Below are 9,418 nucleotides of genomic sequence, written 5' to 3'. Positions count from 1 at the left end.
GACTGGGGAGCTAACACAGAAGTTTGTCGCCTCAATAAAAATACTTACATTTTGGACTGAATTGGTATTTTGCAACTATACTCTTAGTCTTACGTGACTTTTTGCATTTTTTTTCTTTCAATTTCATGTTATATCTATTTATCTGTTGTCTTGTTTTATAAGCAGAAAATCAGTGGCGAACTAACCACGTCGCAATCCCCCCCCCCCCTCCTTTCATCTCAGCGACTTGGTAGGGGATTCAAAAATGCCCATGGTAAATGTATACCTAATTCCGTTTAACCCAGCCGTAGGTGGGGTCTGGTCTTTAGGGGCCAGGCCCGTCCCTATGCCGGTCCCAAGCCCGGGTAAATGGGGAGGGTTTTACGATGGTGTAGCATCCACGTATGTAAAACGACCACTCTTTACTTGCGTGTGAGCAGATTTGTATCTGCCCAACGGCTATCGAGTGGGACAGTGAGTAGGCAATGGGCACCACCGGAGTCAGGTCCGTACCTGGGTCCACGGTGTCTAGAGTCGTAAGTGGTTTAGATCTCGTTCCCTTACGGGTAAGGGGGCCCCGGCCGAAAGGTCAGTTCTCTGGAAGCCACAGATGGCATAGCAGAGCGGGGTTCCCTGTTTCGTACCTAATTCCGTTTTAGACAGAAAGAAGTTCGAAAAGGTAGGTTCATTAGGATGGGCCTTCAAGCCTGTAAAATCACCCCGGCAGAATATCAAGATTTTCCATCGCAAGTCCTTGAAACTATAATTATTTTGATTTTGATGATGAGACAGTATGATTCTGAACTCCCCCTCATGCACCAGTGCAGTGATTGGCCCTGAGAACAATACTATGGTTTCTCGGAGACTGTACTAGGAGGAGGGGAAGCCTTTTAAATTGCTCCGTTTACCATAGACCTTAAAGAAATATAACATATTTCATACGTATGTGTATTTACAATTTTGTTTTTCAAAGCGTAGTATATATTGAGTTAGATTCGACTTAAATCCTTTCCAAACCCATTGAAAATTTTGAAATATTGTGCTTGCTTAAGGCTTCCAAGTCCCGATTTGTCATAGGCGGGGAAGGGTGGGGGGGGGGCTCAACTCAAGCCCTCAAAACTCCTTCCTGGGTGCGCACCTGTTAGAAGGTTACATAAAAATTCGCTCTAGGATGGATGTTTCAGCAGGTTGAAGAGTCCACACACGTCTCCAACAATTGTGACAAATTGGTTTAGAATTAATGAAATTAAAGTTTTGGACTGGCTACAGTCACCTGATCTCAAACCATTTAAACAACAATAAGAATACAGCGGGGAAAAATTGGGATAAGGGAGCATTCTTTTATTTTTTAAAAGGCAGAACTCCTTCATTATCTTCAATCAGAATGGCCGAAAATCTCTATATCCACCTTAGAAAGCCTTTAACTCTATGCCATGTCGGGACAAGGACGCATTTTTTTTAAAGGCAGAACTCCTTCAGGATCTTCAATCGGAATAGGCGAAAATCTTCATACGTCCCGATTTTAAAAAGCAATGTTAACTCCATTCCCAGACGATGTGCAGCAGTCCTTGAAGTCAAAGGTAACGCAAAGTAAAAAACTAAATGTTGATTATTCAGGGGTGCCCACCTAGGGTGGTCATGGCATGCACTGCGTGCCATTGAAATTTTTAGAAGGGAGTGTTTTGAGGGGTATTTTCCTCTTTTTTTAGGGGGGGGCTCTTGCTTTTGAGGGCGGGGGGTCTTCGGGACGTTTAAGGGGTGAGCCCTTGCTTTTAAGGGGGTGGGCACCCTTGAATTATTGCTGTATTTTGTTACATTAAGTAGATTAATTTCATAAAAATGTAAAAACTAGAATAGTCTCAAAACTTTTGCGATTTTCCGAATTATTTTTATTCATGCAGAAATTGTTCTAACGTTTTGTTTAGCTTTAAAACGGAACGAATTACTTAGAACGTAATTTATTCTTGCATAAAGATATAAAAAATTCTTAGTCTCCATGTTGTCCAATTTAAGTAATAAAAACGTATTTAACATTGGAATTTTAAAAAAAAGAGGCAAAAAATGAGAACTTAAAAAAAAAAACAATTCAAGGTGCTCTTTCTACGTCGAGTTCGTACTAGTTCATAAAAATTGGTCTGTATTATCCGTGGGCGGCCTATAATCCGCAGGTCCTAAACTCGGCTTGAGGGGGAAAAAAAGCTTCGTATAATCCGCGGATAATACGATGTAAAAAAATAAAATATGGATTTAACATACTATTTGAGCAACTAAACTAAAAACGTGAATGAGTAATTACTTTGAAGGTATAGTTAAAATTGATCTGAAATGTAATCTAAAAAAATAGTGATTTCTTCTTGCAATCATGATTTTAGTACGCTTTACGCTCTTTCTTGAAAAACAAAGAGCCAAGACAAGGGAGCAAACGGTCTAATCAAAGAATATAGATAATGGGAAAGAAGTTCCACTTCGAGACCGGTTTGTAAGCTCCGCAGAGAAAATAAATTACTAACGAAAACATGTTCTGGGACAAAAGCCGACATTTAGGAACAAATTCGTCGCCAACGGTGAACTGAATTGGCGGAGGGTTGCCATTTCCTCGCGAGAGTCGGGGAGACACACACCCCCATGGAGATTCTAAAGCCTTTTGTATCTGAAGATTTGAAGAGTTCCAGATGTTCAATCGTTCTTCTCTTTTAACTAATGTACTCATTTGCTACTGTTGAAAAACCGCAACTGATACCGCGATTTTTCTCTTTGAGTGGGCCTGGAAGAAGTGTCATCGCGCCGTTCGACCCCTGAGCGTTGTGCGAACTAATGCATCTACTAATCAGAATGAATTCGCCCTAAATTTCCCCTTTTACTGATCATTGAGGGAAGAAACATTATTATTTATTTCCACTTTTGCTGATTTATATCATTGAGGTTGTAAAAACAAAATAACCTTTTTGGTCTGCTACGGGAGTTGTTTTAGGGGAGTATCCTTCTTTTTTTTAATTTAAAGAAATGGTTTAAACGAAGAAATAAATTTAAAAGTAGTTAATATTTTTTTTGCTTAATTTTACCCCTTTGACAGGAACACCAAGTGTCCCAGCATCTACTTTACAGCACAAAAAAAATGTTGTATTTTCGGTGCCCAGAGTTTGAGGACTGATTTTAGATAAATTTGGTGTTCTGAATCAAAATATGAAATTAGTTTTTCTCTAGCAGCTCTAGTTTTCAGATAATTTCAGCTGCTTTACCCAAATTATGCAGTTTTAACTCCATTTTATGCATTTCTAAATCAAAGTGTAGGCTTCTGAAACAAGGACTGCCTCCAGCATATTTGCTCTGCTATAATCAGTTGGCAGTCTAGTTACATTCAGAAAAACTCACTACATGAAGTAAATATCTAGCAAGTTTAGTAACAAGGCTTCAACGAATTGCGGTCAACTTGTAAGTTCTTGCAATGCATATACTCGCTTTGCGTGATGTGTGACGAATTGGATCTTTGTATGTAATATTTTCAGGGCCCGACTATTGTAGACCATAAACAAACTTTTTGGGGGGTCCTCTACAGTCAAACCTTATAAACAAAAGCATTAATAAAGAATCAGGGGTGGTAGTTTCAGGGGTGTTCAGGTGTTAAAGCACTTATTCAAAGCAACCCACACTTGTACACATGAAAAACTAGATAAATTCAGGAGAGTACCTTAATTTTCTTACATACAAACTGCAGCAATTTTAGTATTTTTGGGGCTCTTAAAAATTGTGGACCCATGGCCAACAGCCTAATTGGTCTGGTTGGTAATTGAGCTCTGATTCTTTTGTATAATACACTTTGAATAAAAATTCCATTATTTGTTTTTCATTTGATCTATGGATGTAACTTAAACCCCTGTCACAAATATTTCAATGTTATGTTTTAGAAATTTGAGCTCCTGCGCAAAAATTGATGCCCCGTAAGAAATGCTTTGGTGAAACGGATGCAACGTGAAAATGCAACTTCAGACCGTTTAGTTACATTCATTCCAATAAAAGATTAAACAAAAAATAAAATGTGTTAGCATCTCACCCCTCCCCCCCCCCCGCACACACAACCGTACTCCGATTTCCCTGCTTTCCTTAACAAGGAGGAACAAGCGAAGTCTTAATTACATCGTATGCAATACTTCACACTTCACTGTGGCATTTTACGTAGAGGTCAAGTCCACCGAGAAGTTAATCGGGTCAACGAGAGAACATGAACCAACGGGACCCCACCTTACCCTAGCCTTGTCAAATAGAAACGCAGCTAAAAGGGAGCTAAGAAAATACGAACCTGTACAGCGAAATAAATGCGGTGTGCTGATCTTCTGACAACAAGCTTTAGCTATAAACTATCTGAATTCTATTTAACGTGTAAAAAAATCACCTAATAAAATAAGTACAGATTTTAGCTTCTGAGAATTCCTATGCAAACTAAGCTCTGACACGGGACATCTTGTGGCTGCATAAAGTTTAAAAATTTCATACGACTTATTCATACAAATGTATCGAAATTTATTTTGGATTAAAAAAAAATGTTGAGGGTCCACCGACTGATGACAGGCCCTGGTGTTAAGCAAATTGTGATTTAAAAAAAGGACAAAAAGAAAAAAAAAATTCGAAGCGAAAAACAACGCATGTTTTCTTTTTTCCTGCAAAATTAATTTATTTTAAGGATTCAAAATTTTTACTCGTTTCATACTTTTGCGCCATTTTAATTTCGCCCCAATTCTTTTAAATCACGTGTCGCTAACGTAATAACTTACGCTTTACGATTCTACAATGACTTTTTTACTACCCTTTAGCAATGAACCATCGTACAAATGAGGCTTAATTACCTCCCTTTCAGCAAGACCCTGCCTTTCAGCGCTTCCGCAGAGGGGAGAGAAGAGAAGAGAGGAAACATCTTCACCTCCGGATTCAGATTGCAAATGCAGCGACATCAGCATTGGCGATTTAGTGCCTTTTCGATCATTCAAGCACGCTTTTTCCCAAACTTGTCTCGCCAACCTGTTCCTTAATGTCGGCTTTTTGGTCGAACCACTTTTTCGTCAGGGGTCGAAAGGAAGGTTACATACGTTTCTACCGGAGTGGAACATCTTTGCGTGTGAACTATCTTTGGTCTAATATTGTGCAAATGAAGGCTTCTTCCTTTACTGTATTGTTGTTTATTTTACATGACCTGAATAGCGTAAGAGGAATATTCAAGCAATGTAAAATAAACAACATCCAGGCAGCGTACGGTCTCTATCGGTGAATCCTACTGGGTATACGCCCAAAATGTCGCGGGACAAAATGTCGCGGCCAAAATGTCGCCGGTCCAAAATGTCGCCGTCCCAAAATGTCGTCGGTCGAAAATGTCGCCGTCCCAAAATGTCGCCGGTCCAAAATGTCGCCGTCCCAAAATGTCGTCGGTCGAAAATGTCGCCGTCCCAAAATGTCGCCGGTCCAAAATGTCGCCGTCCCAAAATGTCGCCGGCCTAAAATGTCGCCCGTCCACAATGTCGCCGGCCCAAAATTTCGCCAGTCCAAAATGTCGCCGGTCCAAAATGTCGCCGGCCCGCAATTCGCTAGTTCAATTGGTACGAAAAATTTAAATGGACGTCGATGCTTTTCAGCATAAAAGTTGCGAAAGAATATAAATTGCCTTTCAAAGTAAGTTCCTTCAAAAATTCCAAACGTTTTCTCCTGTCTTAATTCGTAAACATCAGATTAATTCCAGAAAATTAATAGTTTTCAGAATAACATACGTTTTTCTGTATACTATTACAAACGTAAACATGCAAAAGGCTGCTGCAACGGAATTCTCTTTCTCGTTTAATCTGATTAATAATACTCAAGATGTAACACAAAGGATCAAGATGTAACGCAAGGATTCAGACAAAAAATTGATATGGAAGTAAAACTAAACTGTTCTAAACGCGGATGAAAGAATAGTGAGGCGTAATGTGAATATGGCAAGAGACTAGGCGGTTTGTATTTTTTAGCGTAATGAAGTAAAAACAATTCACTCTAGCATATTATTACGGTAGCGACAGGTCAGTCATTTAGGGGATCAGGCGGAATGGCCCCCTACTTTGATTTTTTTTTTTTTTTATATGCAAGTGGAAGTGGTTTTTATAGCAATCCTATGAAATTTGCATTGGTTATACGCCCGTTATCCTCCCTCTCCTCTTTCACTGGAAAAATTTGAAATCAGGGGCCAGGGTGGAAATAAAGCAGAAAAGTGTCTTAATGAAATTTAATTTTCTCATAGATTTTTTAACATCACCCTAAGAACTGTAAAAAAAAACTGTACGTTTTCAGTGAGATATACGTTGGTTAAAGTAAGATGAAAAATGTTCTGAGACTTTTTCTGGAAATGAAACTGAAGAAGTTTAACAAGACTGCTCGAGACCTTCCTCTGAGAGGACATTTGTATGTCCTTTGCGACCGGGATTTTGGGACAGCAAAACAAATGTTTAACAGAGATGACAGATTATTGCCGTGGGAACTCCCATGTCTTATGAGTAAAATTCTGAAATTACGTCAAAATGTTCACCGTCAAATCTTTTGAAATCAATGAAACCCGTAACTGCTAAAACAGCTGTCTTTCAGTCAGATTTTTGAAAAACGACTCCACGCGATGACAAATATTTTCAATTCTCAACATTCATGAAATTTATATATTCGATAGAACATCAAGGGGGACAATTTCAGAACAGCTATTTTATTAGAGGTTTTCAAGGGGATACTTTCATGCTTGCGAAGTAGCGCTTGTCAGCTGAATCACATTTTCCAATTTTAAATAGAAAAGAAAAAAATTCATAATGTAGGGTGAAATAACTGATATCGATGAGATTATTCAGATCAATTTTGACCTAGACTTATTTTTAAAATGATTTTCAAAAAGTAATAGTTCCAGCTCAATACAGCTTGGTAATTCAGAAAGAAAAGAATATTGATAATAATAATAATAAACAAATAATTTTTCCCTCTCAGAAAAAATTGCTGTTTTAATTAGTGAGTTTTTACTACTCAAATTGTATAAGAATGCAAACTCAGTTTTTATTTAACACCCACGCTAGTTAAAGTGCTACAAAAATGAGAGGAATACACGCCTAATTTAGATTTTATTGGTATCTTGCTGAACCTCCAATATTTAAATTCAGTATATTTTTCATTCTTTATTTAATTACAGTGACTCACGTAAACGATTACGAAACTTAACTTAGAACGAAAATAAGGTTTGTTTTCGTTTAATTTCACTTGCATACTACATTTTTGTATGAATCCTCGCATTACTTCTTGAGATATAGCAGTCACATAAAACGATAAAAATTACTCGGTGATCCATCCTTTTGGGATGACTAAAGCCAAAAATAAATGAGCAACTCGCCCTTTAAGATATACCTGTAGACCAAATTTTGTCTTAACCCTTGTACAGTAGACCCTCGTTTTACGCGGGTGTTATGTTCCACGGAAATACTGCGTAAATCGAAACCGCGTAAAGTACCTAATATTAGTGTCAAAATAGGGATTATGTTCCGTAGATAAAAAAAATACTTCATTCTAGTGATGACTAATTGTATAATAAGTTTAATGTGTACTTATATCGATTTTTATGCATAATATGCATAAAGAAAACAAACTAATTTCGTGTTCTGTTTATGAAGAAGAGCTGGCTATGATAGTTTTTTGGTAGTCATTAAGAATTTTTCCTCTAATTCTTTGCGGAGCATTAACGCATCCATGATCACTTGCGTCAATTCCTTGATCAAATCTTCCTTTACTAACAAATCAGAAAAAAATATCATTTCTATTGTCTACGAATGGTTCAAAATATTCAATGCGAGCGTTTTTGGTTGTGTGTCACCGGAGTCAGTATCCTCGTTGGTTTTGACCTCCTTTGTCACTCCTAAAAGCTCTTCTTCCAGTGAGTTCTGAACTGTGTGAGTTTAATCACTTTACTTCTAATGGAAAAAGCTCTGGAACCAATCGCATAAAATGTCTCCAAGGACCCAAGTTCGATTATTAGCACGCCAAAATGCGTTAGTTACGAGTAATCTGCAATCTATAGGAGCTTGGGTTTTGAAAGAGAGGAAAATGTTACCTGTTTGCATTGCCGCATCAGCGTAAAACCGAAACTCATCTGCTTAAATAAAATAAAGGTGTCAAATCTTCAACCGCGTAAAATAAACCCGCTGAAAACGAGGGTCTACTGTATTACTTTTTGAGATGTATCAGTCACAGATAATAAAAAAGAAAGGAAAGAAAACATTCGATTGCTCCACCCTCTGGTGTTATTGGCCCCAAAATCTGTCCCCCTGTTGCTTCCTAACATTTTATTTGATTCCGTTCATCATTTTTTGAGCAATGACAGTCACGCATATCGATGAAAACGTTCAGTTACTCCACTATCTTGAACGACTTGACGCAAAGAAACCACGCAGCCCTAAATCATATATGGGTACTTGCGGGTATCGTTCGAATTCTTACTACAGGTTTTGACGTAGAATGGCCCCAAAAAATCGGTCACATACAAACGCACACTATTCTTGAAGAAAAGTTTAAATAATTTATCGAACGTCAGAACTGAACGCCGTCAGAACGTTTTACAGTTGGTAGATAGCGAGTCACAAGAAATAAGATAACGTAACGCTTGTATTCTATTTGTTTGCTGAAAAACAGCCGAGAGTTGCGAATCAAAACGGAATAATCTTTTTAGAATTTACTAGCAAAAATACCCGGCGTTGCCTGGGTCAGTAATAATTATGAGAAACAATCGTTACTTGCCCTCGTTTTCTGTTTTAAGCAAAAGAATTTAAAACAAACCTTTTTGACGTGATTAAAAATCGAGCTTCTTCCTTACTCATTAAACTAAAATAGCAATAAGTATAAAGAACAAAACAGTATTCAATTAGAAATGAAAGCACGACATTTAAGCATATACAAATTTGAAGAATTTCCGAAATATGAAATTAAACTTTACATGTTTAAAAAGATTTATCTGTTAGTACTTTTTTTTTTTTAAATCTAAAACCTTCTCAGTATGGCTATTGATGTACGAACTGTTTTAAAAAATGTAGCAGCCCGTCTTCCCCTTACACTTGCTTTAGTTATTTTGGGAAATTTCAATTTTTGTGAACACTTGGTGCGGTTTAAAATCTTACCAAATTTGCGAGAATCATTTTGGGACACTTTCGATAATACTCCCCCTCCTTACTAATTTTTATTATAGAAATATTGTTGCCAGATGCTGAGATACTTTTGGTCAAAAAAAAAAAAAAAAATGGCGCCAAACGGTTTCATCCGAAATCTTTCCAAAATAAGTAGTAAAATTTGGCGATTGTTTGAAATCGTGCAAAAAGAAAAATTAATGGAAGTTTTTGCGCGGTTTATGGATTTGCCTAATTTAGTTGTTGAATTATTTTACACAGTATTTTTTTTTCTTTTT

This window comes from Uloborus diversus, chromosome 4 (assembly GCF_026930045.1).
Source record: "Uloborus diversus isolate 005 chromosome 4, Udiv.v.3.1, whole genome shotgun sequence".
Classification (NCBI taxonomy): Eukaryota; Metazoa; Arthropoda; class Arachnida; order Araneae; family Uloboridae; genus Uloborus; species Uloborus diversus.
Note: the sequence above shows the minus strand (reverse complement) of the source record.